This window comes from Pongo pygmaeus, chromosome 15 (assembly GCF_028885625.2).
Source record: "Pongo pygmaeus isolate AG05252 chromosome 15, NHGRI_mPonPyg2-v2.0_pri, whole genome shotgun sequence".
NCBI lineage: Eukaryota > Metazoa > Chordata > Mammalia > Primates > Hominidae > Pongo > Pongo pygmaeus.
Window position 1 is genome coordinate 15,997,747 of NC_072388.2, and position 22,663 is coordinate 16,020,409.

The 22,663-nt window shown below is 46.2% G+C and overlaps 1 long non-coding RNA gene across 1 annotated transcript in view; it reads left to right on the plus strand.

The window, feature by feature from the left end:
* The first annotated feature begins 395 nt into the window (after positions 1–395).
* The window catches only part of LOC129012631 (uncharacterized), a 28,268-nt gene continuing 6,000 nt past the window's right edge, over positions 396–22,663 (plus strand). Inside the window, exons 1-2 of the long non-coding RNA XR_008493658.2 lie at positions 396–668; positions 20,206–20,292. This is a non-coding gene — a long non-coding RNA (uncharacterized LOC129012631). The remainder of the gene's footprint in view (positions 669–20,205; positions 20,293–22,663) is intronic.

The following is a 22,663-nucleotide window of genomic DNA, read 5'->3' on the forward strand; positions in this document are numbered from 1 at the left end:
GTTGTCTCGGCCCCAGCATCCAGCGTACAGACGCTGATAACCCATTCTTGGTCTTCTAAGCCTGGCACTAAGCAGCTCTACACAGGAACAGAGCAGAAGTTGGAAAGGCCTGAGTTCCCTTCAGCAGCAGTCATATACTGAGGTTATATACAGGAGGATTCCTGGACTGCATGTTCTGATTGGATGAGAAGAAACCTCCAGGGTTACTCGGATTGGACTTTATTATCATGTTCTGATTGGATGAGAGCAAGCCTTAAGACAACCAATCACAGCATGAAAATAAAGTCCAATCAGAGTAGGCCTAGTGGTTTTTCTCTCGTCCAATCAGAACATGTAGTCCAGGAACTGCCTGTGCCTTAACCTCGCTATATAAAGCATGCTGAGGCGGCGTCAGGTCGTGTCAGGTTTTTCAGTGGTGGCGCTCGGTACCTGGGTTAGAGAACTAGGGCAAGGGGCTGCTAGCGGATTCCTCCCGGGGCACTGGGCTGCGGTTGGTGGAGGGGGTGGAGCTGTAGGAGGGCAGCCGGCCGCGGGAGCATCTCCTGCGGGACAGGAGGACAAGTGGAAGGGAGAGGCACTGCCACATGCTGGAGGCTGGAGCTTGCGCCACTGCGGCTCGCCTCACTGCAGTTGGAGGTGACGTCGGACACTGTAGCTCGGCCAGAGTGGTGAGTTATCCGGGGCTGCACTGCCTGCCTCTGGGGGCAGGGATTGGGTGTCCTATTGGGGCTCACTGCCAGAGGCTGCCCTGCCTGTGATAGGGGGCTGGTTGGGGGCACTCTCCAGGGTTGCATTGCTGGTGGTGGGGCGGGTTGGCTGCCTATCAGGGGCTACATTGCCCACAGTGGTGGGGGTGTTTGGGGGAGGCAAGTTGTGTGCACTAACATGTACTGCTGGTGGCAGGGGACGGCTTAGGGGTGCTATATTCTGCTGCACTGCCTGCGGCAGGGGGCGGGTGGTTATCTGGAGCTCCAATGCTGGTAGTAGGGGGTGGTTTAGGGGCATTGTTGGGTGCTGCACTGCCCTTGGGACGTGCTATCAGGAGCTGTGCTGACCATGGCAGGGCATGTGTGAGGGACAGGTTTGGGGTACTATCTAGTGCAGCAACACCCGTAGCTGGGTCAGGTTGTGGGCACTATCCGGTGCTACACTGCCTGTGGACGGGTGGTTAGGGGGTTACTGTGCCTGCAAACTGGCACGGGGTGTGTTGGGTGTGATATCCGGGGGATACACCTCCAGCGGCAGGGGGCAGGTTAGGGGTGCTGTCGAGGGTACACTGGCAACGGCGTTGGTGGGCTGCAGAGGTGACAGTGACAGCAGTGGCCTCCTTCTGGTGACCGTTCTCCTTTTCTCAACTCCAGACTCTAGTGGATGATGTCTTCCTGTTCATGCACTCTCGAGCATGGCAGAGCCCCCACACCCACAGTGGCTCCCCGGCCCACGCCTCCATGCTCTGTGTTGCAGAGACCACCTGGGACTACCGGGCAGGGAGTAGTGGGCATCACGGGGGACAGTGGGGACAGGGCAGTGTGGGTGGAGGTGTCAGGAACGGAAACCAGCTCTTGGGGGGGGATGGCTGGCTAGGTCTGAGTTTCTTCTACTCCTGCTCCCTCAGCCCCGCTGGGCCCAGCAATTTCTGGCCAGCTGCACTTGGCTGGGGGCAGTTTCAGCGAAGGCACTCACACCCACCCCAGGTCCCAGTTCCTGGCCAGCTTTTGCCAGAAGGAGAGGCTGGACTTTGGAGGGTGGGTGTGAGTGCCTTCACTGAAACTGGTTCCTGCCACCCAGTGGCCAGCATGACAAGGTGAGACTCTAACACTACCACTCCCTGCATCTCATTCTAGGCTATTCTGGCTTTGCCTGCCTAGCTGCTCCAAGCCAGGCTGGAGGAGGAGAAGGAGGAGTCACCTGTGGTACGCTGGAGCCTGCCTGTGTAGTGACTGCAGCTCATCTCATGCAATTGTTGACAGTGATGGAGACTGCAGCTCTATCAGAGTGATAGGAGGGTGCCTGCGGGGGCAAGGTGGCAGGAACCTTGTAGGGTGGGTTGCTGTATTGAAGGTGACAGTGGTTGTATTGGCATCGGTGCTAGTGGTGGTAGCAGCAGCAAGTCGGGGGGCCAGGAAGGGAGAGTAGGAGTGCTGCAGGGCGCAGCTGAACTGGGGTGGGGAGGAACCTGTGGGTGCTATACTGCGGGCCTCAGTGGCAGTGGTGGAGGCACACCTAGGGAAAGGAGGAGTCCTCCCCCTTCTCCAGCAATCTCTGCAGGGTGCTCTCTTCCTGTTGACTGGGCCAGGCGTGAGTGGCAGCATTATCTCATTCTTAACAAAATTTAGGGGGTGAGTATTTGTGTATCTTTTTTGCTGCTTTTCTGTCGTGGTAGTTTTGGACTTTTTCAAACTTCATGAATTGGGGAGGGGATAAAAGGTATCATAATAGGCCTTCTACTTCGCACACCTGTTCTTTTTTCTTTTTTCCAGTCTGTATGTTCTTTTCTTCATCTTGTTCGTCTTCATTTTTTTTTTTGTTGCTGCTTCTATTTCATGTTTCTATTCTTTCTTCTCCGCTTTTTTTTCTTTATGCCAAGACAACAAACCAAAACTGAGTTAAAAAGAAACTACTTGGCACTGTTGTGTTTTTGAAACAACATGTTCCTTATTATGTTTTAGAGATGAGGAAAAAAACGGTGGTATAGTTACTTGAATAACTATGCTTTCACGCTCGTGTTAACCCACTTAGGCCTAGCGTTCCATTATTGGAATGCTAAGCATGAGAGAGTTACTTATATCCTACTACTCAGGGTCGTCGACAAGGTCTGATTTTTCACTCATGCAAAAATTCAAAAAATTGCAGCCTATGTCATAAATGGGTTAATGTGCTTAAAGTAGTTATTCAAGGAATCAAAAAATGAAGCATCACATAGAATATTGGCAACAAACAGCCATTTCATCTGTTTAACGTATTTGTCTGGAGCTATGCAAAAGTCACGGTGGTGATACATTGTAATTTATGAGATTATTAAGTGAACTGTATTCCCTTCATTTTATTTCTCTGCCACCATTTTCTTGCCCAGGCTGGAATGCAGTGGGGTGATCTCGGCTCACTGCAACCTCCACCTCCCGGGTTCAAGAGATTCTCCTGCCTCAGCCTCCTGAGTAGCTGGGATTACAGGCATGTGCCCCACCGTGCCCTGCTAATTTTGTGTTTTTAGTAGAGATGGGGTTTCTCCATGTTGGTCAGGCTGGCCTTGAACTACTGACCTCAAGTGATCCACCTGCCTCAGCCTCCCAAAGTGCAGGGATTACAGGTGTGAGCCACCGTGTCCAGCTCTCTGCCACCATTTTCAAGAGTGTTGTCATCTGTATGAGCAAACCTGATTCATCACCACCTCTTTGCAAGAGAAAAAGGAAGCGGGGAGAATCTTGTGTAATTTTTTTCTTTTTGAAGACGAAGTCTTGCTCTTGTACCCCAGGCTGCAGTATGATGGCATGATCTCAGCTCACTGCGACCCCCACCTTCCGGGTTCAAGCAGTTCTCCTGCCTTGGCCCCCTGAGTAGCTGGGATTACAGGCGCCTGCTGCCACTCCTGGCTAATTTTTGTATTTTCAGTAGAGATGGGGTTTCATCATGTTGGCCAGGCTGGTCTAGAACGCCTGACCTCAGGTGATCCACCCGCCTCGGCCTCCCAAAGTGCTGGAGTTACAGGTGTGAGCCACCACATCCAGCTGTATATGTTTTAAGACAAAGAATCACAACCAAAGCAAGGCTTTAATAACTTTTGCCTCAAAGAACCTGGGGTGTTGAGCTCTCTTTTGTTCTTAGTATTACTACCTTTGGTGTGAACTCTTTTTATTATTACTGTTATGTTTTTGTTGATTCCTCTAGGAGTTTATGCATTTTCTTGACTGCTTTAAGACAATCTATATTGTATCATTTTTTAGAAATGTGTAAGGCCTAGAATTTGGATACTTTTTAGTTATTTTTGACATTATGAGCATGTAAGATACTGTTGATATACGGAAGAATATGTATAAATACCACTAGATAGCTTGTATTGAAAAGATAATATCCAAATTTTTGTTCCGAGTTGATTGGGTGCAGTTTCATAGGTGTGTTTCTCAATACATTGTGTCCAAGTTTTAAAGCATATAGAAATTTGAATACTATTTAATTTCATAGAGTCCTTTGTTTATAGGTTTAATATTTCTAAAGATTAAAGACATCACAGCCGCCTTTAAGATTGAATAATATTAATAAAATTAGAGATATACAGAGTTAGAATCCAACAAATTCAGAGGAAAATTGTTTTATTATCTAGTCATAGAGCAGGAATGAAACCCAGGTTCTAAGCTCCAGGGGGACCATGAGCTACCGTACAGGTGCACCAGTGACTGGGCATAGAGTTGCCAAACTTACAGGATGGTGAGAGAGAGCTGTGGAGCCTAACTCGATGTGAACATGAATTTTTAAACTGCATGGTGCCTCAGTTTGTCCATCTTTAGAGTGGGGACTTTAGTAAGTTTTTCTTTTTCTGCTCAGTTGTCTGAATTATTTCCCTGGTTTGTCTTATTGCCACTCTTGATGCCCACATGAGAGGATCTGGATCTAAGGTAATTTGCGACAGCCTGGGACTCCTTAAAGAAAACAGAAGGTGTCACAAACCCCATTTTAGGAGAAACCTGTTTTCTTCATGGAACCCCAAGAACTTTAAACAGACAGGTCCCTCTCGAAATCTCAGGCTCTCCTCTGTTTTGCTTTGCATTGTCTGACCTTTTTGGTTTGGGTAGGCATCAGAAATTAGTAGGGGAGAGAGATCTAAAGAAAGTTGTGGATATGAAGATGTATTTATGGTAAGAAAAGTTACGAAGGAAACAAATGTTATTTGAGAGAGAATCTTGTATGGCAAATTCTTGTCTTAAAGTAGAATGACTAGTTACCAAAGAGGGAAATACAGAACAAATCAGAAAGTTTAATCACGTCATAGGGGTCTGTGGAGTTGTGTTATGGTTCATAAAATGGGAAAGAAAAATTCACAACTGCTAGATCTTCTCCTGTCTAGAAGTGGTGTGTATGTGATGTACATATAAAAGAGCTTTAATAGCTTGGCTTAAAAGAAAATGAAAGCTCTCAAATTTTTTGTCAAAAAAATAGAAGGTCTGATGCCTTTTATTTCATGTGACTTCAGTAATGTTTGGGAAATAAAGACAGTGTTAAAATTCTTAGTAAAATAAAAATATCTTCAAAATGTATTCATTTGGTCTAATTGAAGTCAGAGGTTAAATTTTAGAAGGAGCTCACTTCCATGAAGGAAGCCCTCCATGATAGGGCTTAATGAAAATAGTTGTATGGTGAATGTAGTAAGATAACTAGCACTTCTAATCCTGTGGCTTTTGGCAGTCTAGTCCACAGACAATAAGGAAAGGATTGTTACTGCTTTTGTTTCAAAGCTATTTTTTATGTGTATAACTTCACATATTAAATATACAAAGGGTCTTGCAGGACATCTACAAAGTGTCTGATGGTGGTTGTCCGAGAAGGTAGAGAAAAACAGCTATTTACATTTTCTTTGTAATATTTAATATCTTTAAATATTTGAAAAAATGTCAACATTTATTAACTTGGGGTAATCGACAGTCTTTGATTTGTTATTTTTTCTCTACCCTCTTCTAAATTTAAAAAAAAATAGCAAAACTGTGGTGCTTTTTCTGTGACCAAAGAAAGTTAAGTTTTTAAGCATGATAAAATTGTCATACTATTGGATCTAAATTTGGACCCTATATAAATGTTTTAAACACTTGTAGTTAAAGTTGTAACATAATTTTTTGATAATAACAAGAAATGCCCCCTCAGGCCCATTAAAAGCCAGAGCTATCAATGGCTACTGTCTAACCCCAGAATCTCTGAATTGTGGACACAGATACATATTCCTATAAGAAAAATTTCCATGATTGATCATGTTTAAATATCTTTTTAAGAGAAAGGAGTCCTGAAAGCAGAACGTTGCCTTGTTTTGCTACTTATTTGCTACCAAATCTGGATGTGTTAACAAGGAAAATGGGAGGGGAACATATTTGCAGTATAAAATAAATGATGCTTAATATAAAATGATCTTGCAATTTATTATATAAAGCACAACACATTTGACAGCAAAAGGAAGTGCTTAGAAGCAAGAAGTCAACAAGGCATAGGTGGAAAACCTAGTTATAAGTTTTACTTTTTTACTTATAACATTTTCTAAATAAAGCTCCTCAGTGATATTAGAAAAGAATAATTTGTTTTTATCAAAGACAGGCATGCCAGGAATTTTTTCAATTAAAACAACATAAATTATTGTTATGTAAGTACTTACAGTTGTTTTAGAAATTGACAATAGGAGTTAGAGTCACAGAAGAAGGGATAATCTAACAGTCTGTATCCCATAATACTTATCTTGGTGATTTACACTCTTACTGTTGGTAAAATTAACACTTAACTGGAACAAGAGAGCTTTTATTTGTGCTTGATTGTTGAACAAAGCTTTATTGTGCTTGATTATTTATATATGGGGGACCCAATTTTAACAAGAATTTGAAGCCAATTAAATTAACACTACACACGCACACACCCACACACACATGCGTATATTTATATACACAGGCATTTTTATATATATACACACACACATACATGTATACATATATACACACACATACATATACACATACACAATTTTACACTTCAAGCATATGGGAAAAGTAAATGTGAAATAGGGGTTAGAATCAGGGAGGCAGGGCATCACAGGTTTAGGCTATAAATCTGATGGTATTTTTATATTTGGATTCTGAATTTTATTTGAGCTCCCTAGCAACAAAATATGAAAAAATACAAGGAAGACATGATCAGGTTTGTGTAGCCCTGAAGAAAAACAATGTGCTTATACATACATGTATACACGTGTGTGCCTGTAAAGATACAAGTATGCATTTTTTTTCTTCAGGGCTACATTTTGCTTTGTATTATTTTGCTGTAATAAATCATAGCTATGAAAATGACTGTATGCTGAGTCCTGTGAGTCCTTCTAGAGAACACTGAACCTGTGGAGGATCCTGGGGATTCCCAACATACTGTACTGTATATTTAACATTCTCAGTGTTCTCTTTTGTTCTTATGCTTTCAATTTTAATTTATTTTTATTTTATTTCATTTTATTTTATATTTTTAAGATGGGGTTTCACTCTGCCACCCAGGCTGGAGTGCAGTGGCACAATCTCAGCTCTCTGAAATCTCCACCCCCTGGGTTCAAGCGATTCTCCTGCCTCAGCTTCCTGAGTAGCTGGGATTACAGGCACCCGCCACAATGCCTGCCTAATTTTTGTATTTTTAGTAGAGACGAAATTTCACTATGTTGGCCGGGCTGGTCTCAAACTCCTGACTTCAGGTGATCCACCTGCCTGGGCCTCCTAAAGTGCTGAGATTACAGGTGTGAGCCACCACACCCAGCCTGCTCTCTTTATTGTAAAAATAGCATTCTTTAAATTTTTAAGTATTTTTTAGATATTAATAATTTACCGTTTTTTGAAGTTCTCATTCCTCTGTCGTCTCAAAATTAGTTGTGTTCTTTTTCTGTCGTGTTAATAAGATTTCCTTATACCTGGTGATTCTGAGCTGTTTTCACTTTAAATGTCTAAGTTTTGTTTGTTTGTTTTTTTGAGACAGAGTCTCATTCTGTCGCCCAAGCTAGAATGCAGTGGCACAATCTCAGCTTACTGCAATCTCCACCTCCTGGGTTCAAGAGATTTCCTGTGCCTCAGCCACCCGAGTAGCTGGGATTACAAGCATGTGCCACCATGCCTGGCTACATTTTGTATTTTTAGTAGAGATGAGATTTCACCATGTTGGCCAGGCTGGTCTCAAACTCCTGTCCTCAAGTGATCTGCCTGTCTCAGCCTCTCAAAGTGCTGGAATTACAGCATGAGTCATCGCGCCTGGCCAACTTTTAGATCTTTAATATTTTACATGCACACACACAGTAACTGTGATGATGGATGTGTCGATTGTAGTAATCATTTCAGAATGTATACATATATTAAATCATCATGTACACCTTAAATTATATAAATTTTGTCAATTATACCTCAAGTTGGAAAAAAAAAATGTAAATATCCTCCTAAATGTGAGACAATTGGAAGTTCCTGTCCATGGGCTAGGGTCAGTTGGTGGAGAGCTAACTTTATTGTTGGGGGCTTTCTAAATGTATGTTTTCTTTGAACATACATGTATTTCTTTTTCTTGAACATTTAGCTTCTTTAGGAAAATATTGCGTGGTTGGTTGCCTGGAAAAGATACACATTTCTGATTGTCAAGACTTGGAAGCAAGATAAAGGAAAGAGGCTGCTGGTTTATGGTATAGAGATTTTCACTCATTAAAGAAGTAGGATTATTATAGAAATACTATTTGACAGTTCAAGTTTGTAAAACACAGGTGAAGGTAATCATTGAAGGGTCCCTTCCTCTGAGATCACCTAATTACCTGTAGACTGGTTGGTAGACTCGCAGAGACCACTTGTTCTTGGACAACAGTTAGAAGCATACTGCCCTAGGCAGTAAAAAGGTGGTTGTTGAGGGCAGCAAGAGAGGGTGTAACATTCCAGTTCATTTTTCTTTCCTTAGCAAGCATTTACTGATTGCCTTTTAAAACTCCCGACCGTAGGGGATAAAACGATTACAAGAAAGATACCTTCCCTGCTCCCATGGAATTTACATTCTAGTACAACAGTGGATATTAAAGAACGTATCATCTGGTTACGTAATTACAGTTGTTATAAGAACCATATAAGAGAGGCTTACTGCTGTGGGGGTCAGGATGGTGTCTCTGAAAGTATGAGTAAGGAAAGTGGTGGGAGAATAAAAGGAAAGTGGCAGAGACTCAGACTGAGAGACTAATTGGGATAATGGCAACTGTGGGATTCAAGCGATTCACCTGCTTCGGCCTCCTAAGTAGTTGGGATTACAGGCATGTGCCACACCTGGCTGATTTTCTATTTTTAGTAGAGATGGGGTTTCGTCATGTTGGCCAGGCTGGTCTCGAACTCCTGACTTCAGGTGATCCGCCCGTCTCGGCCTCTCAAGTGCTGGGATTATGGGTGTCAGCCACCACAGCCAGCCAATTTTTTTTTTAATGTCAAAATCAGGTTCAAAAATTATGGTTTACATTAAATGGATGTTCTTAACAACAATACAAGAAACCAGGAATGCAATCCAGTTGTACTGTTCAGGAGCTCATTCCAGTCTTGGCCTGGTCTGGAGGGTGGCATGGTTGAAGGGTGTCTGAGCCAAGGGCCAGGGCTGGGCTTCTGTGCTGGACCCTCCAGGCCCCCTGAAGACAGCCCCTAGCCCACTCAAGGCCCCATGGGAGACTGTGCCCTGTGGCCTGCAGCAGGGCCACAGCTCCATGAGCAGGGCTGTCACTGGCATGCTTGGGCTCAGAATTCCATGTCACTCATGAGAGAGCCACTGTGTCCTGTCTGCAGAGCAGGGATTCCTGTGGGAAAAGCTCAGAAGAGCCACTTCCCCTCTGGGGCTGCCCTTGCCTGAGGATCTTAGGCAGCCAGAGCAGCACCTGGGAGGGAGCGCAGGTTTGGCGGGGAGCGGGCTGCCTTCCTAGAGAGCAGACAGGCTTCTTAGAGATCCTCACAGACAATTGTGGGGCCTCTAGAAGTGTCTGAATTCTACACTCCCCACTCCCGACCCCTTTCAGTTTTCTTTTTCTTGGACATTTCCTATGGTGTTTGTATTAGTTAGGGTTCTCTAGAGGAACAGAGCAAATAGGAGAGAGAGATAGATATTATATATATATATATATATATAAGTTTATTAAGTATTAAATCACATGATCATAAAGTCCCGCAATAGGCCATCTGTCAGCTGAGATGCAAGGAAAGCCACCCACAGCCCACAAGCACGTGGACATCTGGGAATTGGCCACTCTGCATTAGTGAGGAGGTGAGGTTGGTTTTGTGTTAATGGGAAGCGTGTGCCTGTTTTTGTCTCTGAAATAATGAACTCATCCACTAACATGGCCTTGGGATGCTGTAAACTGGTTTGGTGTTACCTAGTCTCCTTCAGATTCTCAGTGTCTTATGCTCCTAGCTTTAGTGCAAGGAAAATGTTTTCCATTTTTCTGTAGCTATTATTCTCCTCTTATTTTTTCATTTTGCCAATTTTCCAAGTAATTTCTTAGGGGGCATTTAGAGAGTCTTAATTCTGGTGCAATAAAATACATGCCCAGTGTCAGCAAACAGTCTCTCCTGTGAGGACAGGATGGCCCCGATGGAGCTCAGTGTGCTGGATCATGCACAGTCGGGGCCCTGGATCCCAGCAGCAGCCCCGGGAGTTAGGTGCTGTCTCCTCAGCATATAACCACAGCTAGTGACAGAACCAAGCTGAAAGCCCCGGGACTTAGTTTCACTTGCCAAGTGGCCACTGTCACGGTTGGTGGCACAGGCAGTGGGGGTTGGAGCGGCAATGCAGATGTAGGATCAGTGCTAGCAGGGGATCTGGCCTGGATCCCTGTGGAGGGTCCACTTCCTTCAGCCTTGGCAGGGGAAGAGGGGCAGCCCGGTGGTCACCCCTCAGTGGGCAGGCCCTGGATGCAGCTCCTGCCTCTGGCCCAGGCACCCAGGTGGTGGTGGGGGGGGGGGGGCGGTGCTGAGGCCTTTGGTTCACTCAGCTTCTTTTGGACAGCAGAAGGACCCTCCCACTGTGACCACTTCTCTTTTCTCTCAGTTTCTTGGGGTCTCCTGCACAAAGCAGCAAATGATGACTGAGGCGGCTGTCATGGTCAAGGTGAAGCCTGTCACCTGTGCTACCCAGTTCATCCTCCCAGTGGGTGACTCAGGGGTGGGTGGTGCTGGAAGGAGGAAGCCCGCAGGGGCCCTTGCTTTTATAAGTGGATTGGCTGTGCCAGGGCAGAGCATCCTGCAACAGACACTGGCCCAGAGCTTGGAGCCACACAAGTGGGCACTGCATGGAGGGCGGGGCCAAGTGTGAGGACCAGATCCCCACCTGATCTTCCCGTGCTGAGTCACTGGCTCACCATGGCTGTTGGCACCTTGTCCCTGCTACATCACAGGGAGCCTGGGATGCCAGAGGGATGGAGTTTGAGGAGACTAGGACTTCCTTACACTCACAGGCACAGTTGGGGCCTCATGCAGGCTTCGGTTTGGGCTTGGGGTCCAGACAGGGCCCAGCCAGCCTGTCCATATGCCGAGCCAGAGGTCACCCTGAGGTGTGTTTCTTAGCTTGGTTGGCAGAATAACAGCCCCTGAAGGCACCCATGTCCTAATCCTGCAACTTTAAGTTTCATGGCAAGAGAGGAGGAAGGGAAGCTGTGGATGGAGTTGGGGCTGTTCACCCAGCTGTGGATGGGGAGGCTGCCCTGCATGTCTCCACAGCTGCAGTGTCCTCACAGTGGTCCTTAGGAGGGGAGGAGGGCAGGAGGAGGGTTGAGTCAGGGTGATGTCTGTGAGAGCTCGGCTGGCCATCACTGGCTTTGAACATGGAAGGGGCCAGGAGCCAGGGAGTGCAGGCGGCCTCTAGGAACTGGAGGAGGTGGAAACAGATTCTCCCTAGAGCTTCTAGAGGGAGCTGCCCTTGCCCGCACCTTGATTTTAGCCCATTGAGACCCATTTGGACTTCCAACCTCCAGCCTGGAGAGCGAGTCCTTCGTGGGGGGCTCCTGTCCAAAGGCCCTGTGAGGATCCTGGTGTCTCCAACCCCTTACCCCATGTCTTGTCCCGAGAACAGGCATTTTTCAGGGACTGCTGGCCCTGCTAACTGAGCACTGAGTCAGTCTGTCTGTTCTACTCTGAGTTTGGTGGTCTGACCTCTGACCTTCTGCCTCAGGGTCAGCACCAACCCATAAAGGCCTGGCAGGTAGGGGTGTGTGATGGTCCATGTGCGTGCGAGGCCCTGCTGGGATGGTGGCAGAACCAGGTCAGGGTGGTATAGGTCATCCTGTGGCTTCGTCTGCTCCAGATGCTGCAGTGAGAGCACAGCCTGGGGGCCAGGTGAGGGTGTGGACATGGGGCATGGGTGTGACTATGGATGTGGGCATGGACATGGAGTGTGGATGTGGCTGTGGATGTGGATTTGGGGTCTCAACATGGATGGGGGGTCTGACATATGGTGTGGATTCTGGGTCTAATTTCTGGGCTGCAAGAGCTCAACTGGTTCCCCTCCAGGGCAATGTATTGTAACATGTGTCTTTGAAATGAATAATGATGATGCTGAAGGGACTGTCCTCAGCTCCCAGCTCATCCGGTCCCACAGAAGTCTTTGCATGTGACTGAAACTTGGTGTCACTGATGAGAACCTGAGGTATACGTGACACTGGTCAGTGCACGTGACATTTTGCAGCCCTGTCCTGCTCTCTTCTGTGCTGAGCTCTTCTTCACGTGTCCTAGTGCTGAGCCCTGGTACAGTTCCTGGCTTTGGGCCTTTACTTCTATTAGGAAGACACCTTTAGTATAAACTTCATGAAGGAAGAATATTAACACTTTGCCATATTCGATGTAAATATTTTTCATAGCGTGCATTTTAAAGTTTGTTTTGGTGTTTTGGAGCATGATTTTCATCCATCAATGTTCTTGCTGAGTTTCCTTTCCAATTTTTGTTTGTTTCTTTATAAAGAAAGTTACTTTGCACCCTGAGAGCAGAGCAGACAAGTATTCCCTCACGTTGTGCTTTTGATGGCTTTTTTATTTTTTATTTTTTGGCGGAGTCTCACTCTGTCACCTAGGCTGGAGTGCAGTGGTGTGATCTCAGCTCACTGCAACTTCCACCTCCCGGGTTTAAGCAGTTCTCCTGCCTCAGCCTCCTGAGTAGCTGGGATTACAGGCATGTGTCACCATGCCTGGCTAATTTTTTGTACTTTTAGTAGAGACGGGGTTTAAGCGTGTTAGCCAGGATGGTCTCGATCTCCTGACCTCATGATCCACCCGCCTCAGCCTCCCAAAGTGCTGGGATTACAGGCATGAGCCACTGTGCCCAGCCAATAGCCTTTCTTTTACACTTGACTCTTTGGACTGTGTGGACTTTATTTTAGCTTGTATTCTAGGATAGAGTGAATTTTTTATTTTCAAAAACAATTTGCCAGTATCTTTTTCTGGGCTTCTTGCTCTGTTCTCAGAACTCAGGACTGTGGTGGCTGTGGAAGAGAACACTCATCTGGGGCCCAAGACCCTGGTGGCCTGGCAGGGTTAGTCTGATACATTGGGCACCAGTAGGAACAGCTCACCCTAACAAGTGTTTTCTCTGGGCCAGGCCCACCCATCTGTTTGCCTGGATTCATTTGCATGTGTAAATGCCCCAAGGGCAAAGGCAGTACTATCCCCAGTGAATAAATAAGGAGACTATTCTGTGTATGGGCAGGCACTTCTCATACCTCAATTTCCATATTCTGATAAATAAGACTAATAATAAGAATTCCCATTATTGCAGGGTTGTTGGAAAACAATGCTATTAGAGTTCTTGGCATGCTGCCTGTCTCAGAGTGAGTGCTCAGCCAGAGTTAGTGATGATGGAGTTTGTGATGGTGGTGATGGTGATGATGATGATAGTGAGGAGGATGATGGTGGTGGTTCAGGTGATGATAATGATGGTGATGGGGGTGATGACAATGATGGTGGCGGGGGTGATGACAATGATGGTGTGGCGATGTTGGTGATGATAATGATGCTGGTGGTGATGATAGTGGTTGAGATGATAATGCTGGCGTGGTGGTGTTGGTGATGGTGGTGATGACTGTTTGAGATGATGACAATGATGGTGTGGTGATGTTGGTGGTGATGATGGTGGTTGAGATGATAATGATGGTGTGGCAGTGTTGGTGATGGTGATAGTGATGATGGTGGTGGTGATGATAGTGGTTGAGATGATGATAATGCTGGCATGGTGGTGTTGGTGATGGTGGTGGTGATGACTGGTTGAGATGATGACAATGATGGTGTGGTGATGGTGGTGGTGATGATAGTGGTTGAGATGATGATGTGGCAGTGATGGTGGTGGTGATGGTGGTGGTGATGATAGTGGTTGAGATGATGATGTGGCAGTGATGGTGTTGGTGGTGATGGTGGTGGTGGTGATGATAGTGGTTGAGATGATGATAATGATGGTGTGGTGATGGTGGTGGTGATAGTGGTTGAGATGATGATAATGATGGTGTGGTGGTGGTGGTGATGGTGGTGGTGATGACTGGTTGAGATGATGACAGTGACGGTGTGGTGATGTTGGTGGTGATGATAGTGGTTGAGATGATGTTGTGGCAGTGATGGTGTTGGTGATGGTGGTGGTGATGATAGTGGTTGAGATGATGATAATGATGGTGTGGCGATAGTGGTTGAGATGATGATAACGATGGTGTAGCAATGTTGGTGATGGTGATAATGATGGTGGTGGTGAAGGTGATAGTAGTTGAGATGATAATGGTGTGATGTTAGTGATGATAGTAGGTGAGATGATAATGATGGTGTGGTGGGGTTGGTGGTGATGGTGATGGTGGTGGTGATGATAGTGGTTGAGATGATGGTGTAGCAATGTTGGTGATGGTGGTGGTGATGGTCATGATGATGGTGGTGGTGATAGTGGTTGAGATGGTGTGGTGATTGGTGTTGGTGGTGATGATGATGGTGGGGGTGGTAATGATAGTGGTTGAGATGGTGATGATGATGGTGTAGCAATGTTGGTGATGGTGCAACCTCCATCTCCTGGGTGAAAGCAGTTCTCCTGTCTCACCTCATCTGGTGATGGTGATGATGATGATGGTGGTGGTGGTGATGATGATGATGGTGTGATGTTGGTGATGGCGGTAATGATAATGATGATGGTGGTTGAGGTGGTGATGAAGATGGTGTGGCAATGTTGGTGATGATGGTGGTGGTGAAGGCCATGGTGACATTGTCACTCTCACAGGGACAAGTTCTTTTTTTTCCTCTTTCATTGAGTTAAAATTTACATAGCATAATATTAATCATTTTAAAGTTAACAATTCAGTAGTGCTTAGTAAATTCACAATGCTATGCAACCATTGCCTCTATCTAGCTTCAAAATATTTGAATTTCCAAAGGAAACTCTGTACCCACTAAACTGTAACTCCTCATTCCTCTTTCCTCCCACTCTCTGGCACCACTAGTCAGCTTTCTGTCTCTGTGGATAGACCTATTATAAACATATTATCATTTCACATGAGTGGAATCATACAGCATTAGTCCTTATGTGTCATGCTTCTCTCATTTAGCATAATGCCTTCAAGATTCATCCACATTGTAGATGTATCAGGACCTCATTCCTTTTGAAGGCTGAATAATATTCCATTGTATATACAGACTACGTTTTGTTTATTCATTCACCTGAAAGTGGACATTTGGGCTATTTCCACTTTTTGGTTATTGTGAATAACACTGTTAGAAACATTTGTGTACGAGGATTTTTTTGAGTACCTATTCTTTCTTTTTTCTTTTTTCCTTTTTCTTTTTCTTTTTTTTGAGACAGAGTCTTGCTCTGTTGGCCAGGCTTGAGTGTACTGGTGCAGTCTCAGCTCACTGCAACCTCTGCTTTCTAGGTTGAAGTGATTCTTGTGCCTCAGCCTCCTGAGTAGTTAGGACCACAGGTATGTGCCACCACACCCTGTGGTGGCACAAATACAAAAAAATACACCTAATTTTTGTATTTTTGGTAGAGTCAGGGTTTTGCCATGTTGGTCAGGCTGGTCTCAAGCTCCTGATTTCAAGTGATCTGCCCACCTTGGCCTCCCAAAGTGCTGGAATTAAAGGCATGAGCCACAGAACCCACTGCGAGTATCTATTCTTAATTCTTTTCGGTATGTGTCTGTCAGTGGAATTGCTGGGTCACATTGTAATTCTATGTTTAATTTTCTGAGGAAACATCAAATTTTTCTCCACAGTGCCTGCACCATTTTACATTTCTGCCATTGATATAAGAGGGTCATGATTTCTCCACATCCTCTCCAACATTCACTTTAAAAAAAAATTGGCTAGTTGCGGTGGCTCACGCCTGTAATCCCAGAACTTTGGGAGGCCAAGGTGAGTGGATCACGTGAGGTAAGGAGTTTGAGACCAGCCTGACCAACTAGGTGAAACGCCATCTCTACTAAAAATGCAAAAATTAGCCAAGTGTGGTAGTCCCACTTACTTGGGAGGCTGAGACAGAAGAACTGCTTGAACCGGGGAGGCGAAGGTTGCAGTGAGCCGATATTGCACCACTGCACTCCAGCCTGGGAGATGGAACAAGTCTCCATTTAAAAAAAAAAAAAGAAAAATTGTAGCTATCCTAGTGGGTGTGAAGTGATACCTTACTGTAGTTTTGATTTTAGTTTCCTTAATGACTGAGAATATTATCTTTTCATGTGCTTCTTAGCCATTGGCATATTCCTTTGAAGAAATGTCTGAGTCATTTACCTGTTCATTAATTGGATTGTTTCTTTTTATTGTTGAACTGTAATAGTTCTTTATATGTTGTGGATGCCATACCCTTGTGATATTTATGGTTTGCAAATATTTTCTCCTGTTTTGTCACTCACTTGCTTTCTTACTCTGTCGATAGTGTCCTTTAATGCAAAAAAGTTTTTAATTTTGATGGAATCCAAATTAGCATTTTTTTCTTTTATTGATCATGCTTTTGGTGACATACATATCTAGGAATCTATTGTCAATTCCAGGGTCAAGAAGATTTATTCCAATGTTTTCTTCTAAGAGTTTTATAATTTTAGCTCATATTTAGGCTATCAATCATTTCTAGTTAATTTTTGTTTGTGATGTGAGGTGGGCATCCATCTTTATTCCTTTGCATGTAGATGTCCACTTTTTAGCATCATTTGTTGAAGAGATTATTATTTCTCCATTGCATGGTCTAGGAACCCTGGTCAAAAATCAATTGGCTGTTGATGTGTGGGTTTATTTCTGATGCCTTAGTTCTATTCCATTGATCTATATATCTGTCCTTATGCCAGTGCCACATTGTTTTATCATAGCCTTGTAGTAAGTTCTGAATCAGGAAATGTAAGTTTTCTTAGCTTTTCCATTTCTGTAAACAAAGTTGTTAGGATTTTGATATGGATTGCATTGAATCTGTAGATTCTTTTAGGTAGTATTGCTGTCTTAACACTATTAAGTCTTCCAATTCATCAACATGAGATGTATTTCCGTTTATTTGCAGCCTTTAAGACCTCTTTCAGCAGTGTACAAATCTTGCTAGGTTAAATTTATTCTTACATATTAATATTTTATTTTTGATGCTATTGTAATGGTAATTGCTTTCTTGGTTTTATTTTCAGATTATTCATTGCTAGTGTATAGAAATCCAACTGGTTTTGTGTGTTGTTTTTGCACCTACAACTTCTGAATTTTTTTTTTTTGAGACGGAGTCTCCCTATGTCGCCCAAGCTGGAGTGCAGTGGTGTGATCTCTGCTCACTGCAAGCTCCACCTCCTGGTTTTACGCCATTCTCCTGGCTCAGCCTCTCAAGTAGCTGGGATTACAGGCGCCTGCCACCACACCCAGCTAATGTTTTGTAGTTTTAGTAGAGACGGGGTTTCACCATGTTAGCCAGGATGGTCTCGATCTCCTGACCTCGTGATCCACCCTCCTCAGTCTCCCAAAGTGCTGGGATTACAGGTGTGAGCTGCCGTGTCCAGCCCTTCTGAATTTATTAGCTATAGAAAGGTTTTCTATGTATGAATTCCTTAGAGTATTTTATATATAGGATTATGTCATATGTAAGTAAAGATAAATTTATATCTTCCTTTGCAATTCAGACTCCTTTCACTTCAGGATTTATTTTTATTTTATTTTATTTGCCTGATTGCTCTGGCTTAGAGCTTCCAGTACTGTGTTGAATAGAAGTGGCAAGAATAGGCATCCTATTTTGTTCCTCATCTTATGGGAAAAGCTTTCTGCCTTTCACCATTGTATACAATGTTTGCTGTGAATTTTTCGTCCATGGCTTTCATCATGTTGAAGAAGTTCTCCTCTAATCCTAGTCTGTGGAGTGTTTTTATCATGAAAGGATGTTGTTAAGTGCCTTTTCTGTATCAATTGAGATGATCACGTAGGATTTTCATCATTGTGTTAATATGGTGTAATGTGTCTTGGGAAGGATGGCGAATTGGGGAAGGATTGGGAGAGATGGGAACATAGGAATGAGGCAGAGGGCAGTGCCAGCTGAGGAGAAAGAGCCGGGTGAGACCTGCTGCTTCTTGTGTTTTACCCACTTGAGATCTGTCCTCCTGGGTGAAGGAAAGAGAAGCACAACTTCTGCTGTCCTAGCCTCTAGGACAGAGCCCCAGGTTTGCATCCTTTTCTTCTTGCAGTCGGATGTGATGCTTCAGGGGTTGAAGCACTGATTTACTTTCATGTGCTGAACCATCCTTGCATTCCTGTGATAAATCCCACTTGGTCATGGTGCGTTTTCCCCTTAATGTGCTGCTGGACTTCATTTGCTGGTATTTTGTTGAGGATTTTTACATCAATATTCATTAGAGATACTGGTCTGTGGTTTTTTTTTTCTTATAGTGTCTCTGTCTGGCTTTGGACTCGGGGTAATGCTAACCTCATAGAATGAGTTAGCAAACGTTCCCCCCTCTTCTATTTTCTGGAAAAGTTTGAGAAGGATTGGTGTTATTCTTCTTTAAATGTTTGATAGAATTCACTAGTGGTGGCTCTGGGGTTTTCTTTTTGGGGGAGGTTTTTTGATTACGGATTTAATCTCTTGTTATAGGTCTGTTCAAATGTTCTATTTCTTTTTGAGTCAGTTGTGGCAGTTTTTGTGCTTCTGAGCGTTTCTCCATTTCATCCAGGTTACATAATTTATTGACCTATAATTTTTTCATAGTATTCTGTTATAATCCTTTTTTATTTCCTTAAGGTCAGCAGTGTCTTTATGTTCATTGTTTTTTTTGTTTGCCCTGAGTGAAAACAGTCTGCTTCATGCACATCTGTATCCTCCATTCCAGGTAGCTTGCTGCCCTGACCCCCTCCCATAGCAACATTCTGGGGCTTCCTGGGGGAAATGTCCATTTTTGAATTTGCTGGTCAGTTTTATTTGGCCACTCTCGTGTCACTCTTTTTTTTTTTTTTGAGATGGAGTCTCACTCTGTTGCCCAGGCTGGTGTGCAGTGGTGCAGTCTTGGCTCACTGCAAGCTCTGCCTCCCAGGTTCAAACAATTCTCCCACCTCAGCCTCCCAAGTAGCTGGGATTACAGGTGTGCACCACTATGCCCTGGCCAATTTATTTTTTGTATTTTTATTAGAGACAGGGTTTCACCATGTTGGCCATGCTGCTCTGGAACACCTGACCTCAAGTGATCCGCCCACTTTGTCCTACCAAAGTGCTGGGAATACAGACATGAGCCACAGGCCTGGCCTTGTGTCACTTTTAACTAAAAAAAAAGTAGAAGGTATCAAAATAAAACAAAGCATTTCCATTTTGTTGAGTTTGCTTCTGGAGAAGTTTATTGATGCCTTAGGTTGTGTACTTTGATACTCTTTGTCTTCATTCCTCAGATGACTTAAGGCCTGTAGCCCTGCCATCTGCATAGGAGGAGCTCTCTTGTTCTAAATCTCTGAGCAGGTTTACAAGGGATCTGGAGGAACTCCAGGGAGGGAATGAGGAAAGAGTGGTCATGGTGTCTGGAGTCCTGGGCATGTCCCAAGGCCAGGCTGCTAGGCGTGTGTCTGGGCCTCTTCATGGCCCCCATGAGGATAAGCTGGATTGGTGGCTATGGTGTGGCCTTCAGGAGGGGGCTTCAAGCTGCCTCTGGTGTTTTCTGCCCCCTCAGGCTACCCCTGGTGAAGTAATGGGGACAGCCTGGCTCTGAGACTCTCTCTTCCTTCCTTGTCCTCTGGGTGACAGGGCATTGGTGACCCTCACCCTGGCAGGCCTGCCACATGGCCCATTCATTGGGTCCTCATAGTGGGGCATATCCAGATGCTGCATCTGGGTCCAGGCTGCAGATGCCTTTCCAGGATAACATCTCTCTAGCTGTTTTCCTCTGCCCTGCTTTCCTGGTGGAACACATTCCCTACACAGCTGTGCTCCATCTGGCCTACGTTCCTAGATGATGAGCAGGGATTCTCCATAGAGCTTGGCAGATGGAAAGTGCTTGAGGGGGTGCTGAGTGCCTAGGTGATGGTCTGTTACATCTCGTTTCAGCTGTGTTGGGAGTGGAAGAGGAGGAAGCCCCCGACATCAGCATATACCACTGCCCAAACTATGAGAAAACCCATGTGAAGTCCACCTGTAAGTATGGCAGGCCAAGCGGCCACCTCTTGCTGAAGAGAGCAGCATCCACCCTGCCTGGGCTGCATGGAGGGTGAGGTGTCTGCTGGGCCCTGGGTTGCTGGGGGCAAAACGCCCTGAGTAATGTCTAGGCCTGGGGACCCTGCCAGCCTAGTTTACTGTCCCCTGTAGCCTCACTAGGCCCACTGTAGCCCCTCCTCACCAGCTCCCACTGGCAGAGCCAGCTGTGCCAAGACCCAAAGGGCCTTCTGAGGCCAAGGGAGAGGCCAGGCCAGCCTGAGTTAGGGGGACACGGACTTGGGGACCTGGATGAATGGTGATGCAGGGGTTCCAGGGGTCTCCAGCCTAGCCCGGCCCAGCCAGCCACTGCCACACTGGGGGCCCAGCCTGTCTGTGTTTTCTGGGCATGTGCATTGTGGGTGGGCGTGGGCTCTGTCCTTTCCTCCCTTTTCAGCCCCGCCTCATCTCACCCACCTCCTCCTCTGCAGAGAAGCTTGGAGGGCCTGTGCCTTTCCCACACAACCTGCTGTTTGCATATCCTAAGGGCTGAGGCTCCATATTCTTCTCGGCCCTCTCAGGTGTGGTGGGTCCAGGGGTGCAGGCTTGCCTCACACTATGCAGGTTCATCCAGGTGAGCTGGAGGTTATGTGAGCCTTGAGCTCCAAACCTCAGCCCTGGTTGTGGAGGGGGAGCTGTGTGGTGGTCTTCAAGGACTTGGGAGGGGTGTGGCCTGTAGATAAGACAGATGACATGGATGTGGGTGTGTGTGTGTTAATGTGTCCTCTGGGTTCTACTTCGTTGGAGGGTCTTGGGTGCTCACAGAAGCTGCAGGCTGGACGTGGGCTGTGGCTGGGGCAGCTGATCATATACGTGCTGACCTGAGCCCTGGACAAGGTGGGCCAGGGAATGTATCTGGCTCCAGGTCACAGCCAGTCTGAGTCACTCTCCTTCAAAGGGAGCCCCCTCCCAGTGCCGAGTTGCAAACTGAAGCACCAGACCCCCAAATCCCTGTGGGATGGGTCCTGTGGAACCAGTGGGGATGGAGTGAGGATGCAGGCAATGGGTGGAAGGGGCCCCAACACCCCTGTTCTGTGGGCTGAGGTCGGGTCGAGGGAGCTTTGGAGGCTTAACCTGGCAGCTGGTGATGCTGGGGTCTGGGGCAGGTGGGGATCCCACTACTCTGGAGACCTGGCTGCTCTTTCTTGGCCTCTCCCAAGGCCTGAACGCTTTGTGCCCGTCCATTGCTGGACAACGGTGGGGGTTTCATGTGTTGAGATCTCGACCTGATCCCCAGCACAGCCTCAACACGCAGGCAGACACCACGAAATATGCGAGAGGGTGATGAGGAGAAGCTAGCACGTCTTCCTGAACTTTCAGGCTGATGGCTTGCCTGCAGGGAGGTTCGGGGATTCCTAAATTGCCTTCTTACCCCTGGTCCCCAGTAGTTGGCTGCATTTATGCTCAGAAAGCATCTGCGTGTGGCAAGCTCTTTAACCCATCATCTGGTTACTGCTTGAAAACAGATAAAGGGTAAGAAGGATCAGCCCGGCAGGGTGGGGCATCCTAGTGTTTCTGCCACCTTATTGAGCCTACCCAGAAAGCTCAGGACTGCGCTGTCTTTATGACAGGAATGACATAAACAGGGGTGAGCTTCCAGTGGGGACCTGGGGCTGCCCCTGTTGGCCTGGGGGGTGGGTGTCAGGGCAGAGCAGGTTTGGAGCCAGGACACCTCAGGAGGTGCTTTCCTGGGGGGCAGGTCCCGCTCAGGGCCCCCGAGTGGGGCCTTGGGAGGATGCTGGGGTGGTGCTGCTCTTGTGTGGTTCACGCAGCAGGTACACGTGCGCGTTACTTGGGAAGAGGCTTTCAGACTGGTAGGGGGAAAGTGTCGGAAACTCCTGGGCCAGGTGCCTCTTCTCATAGTCAGCATACGTTTCGAGGGCTCCTTGCTTGGGGGGCTCTTGCATGAGCTGGGGATGGGGTAGAGCAATGGTGTAGTGCTGGGGTTGGGCAGGTTTTGCACCTTGGTGAGCACTCAGTTTCGAGTTGTCTAATGTCTCCAGGCATCCCCAGAAACAGCTCACCTGCCATGGGAGTCCTGTGTGCCTGCCTCAGCCAGTCCCTGCCCCTGTGCCTGCGGAGAGTTTAGGCAGAGGCCTGGTGTCCCAGCCTGCCCTCGATTGCAGCTAAAACCCCAGTGCAGGCTCCCCTTTCTGTCTCCTATAGCCAAGCGCCCAGGGAGAGACATTCTAGACCAGCAGACAGTGCTGAGGTTGCAGGCAGTGGGACCCCCAGCCCCTGCCTGGCTGTACACATGTGTGTGCGCATGTATGTGTGTACTTACATATTTGTGCATATGTATGTGTGCGTGCAT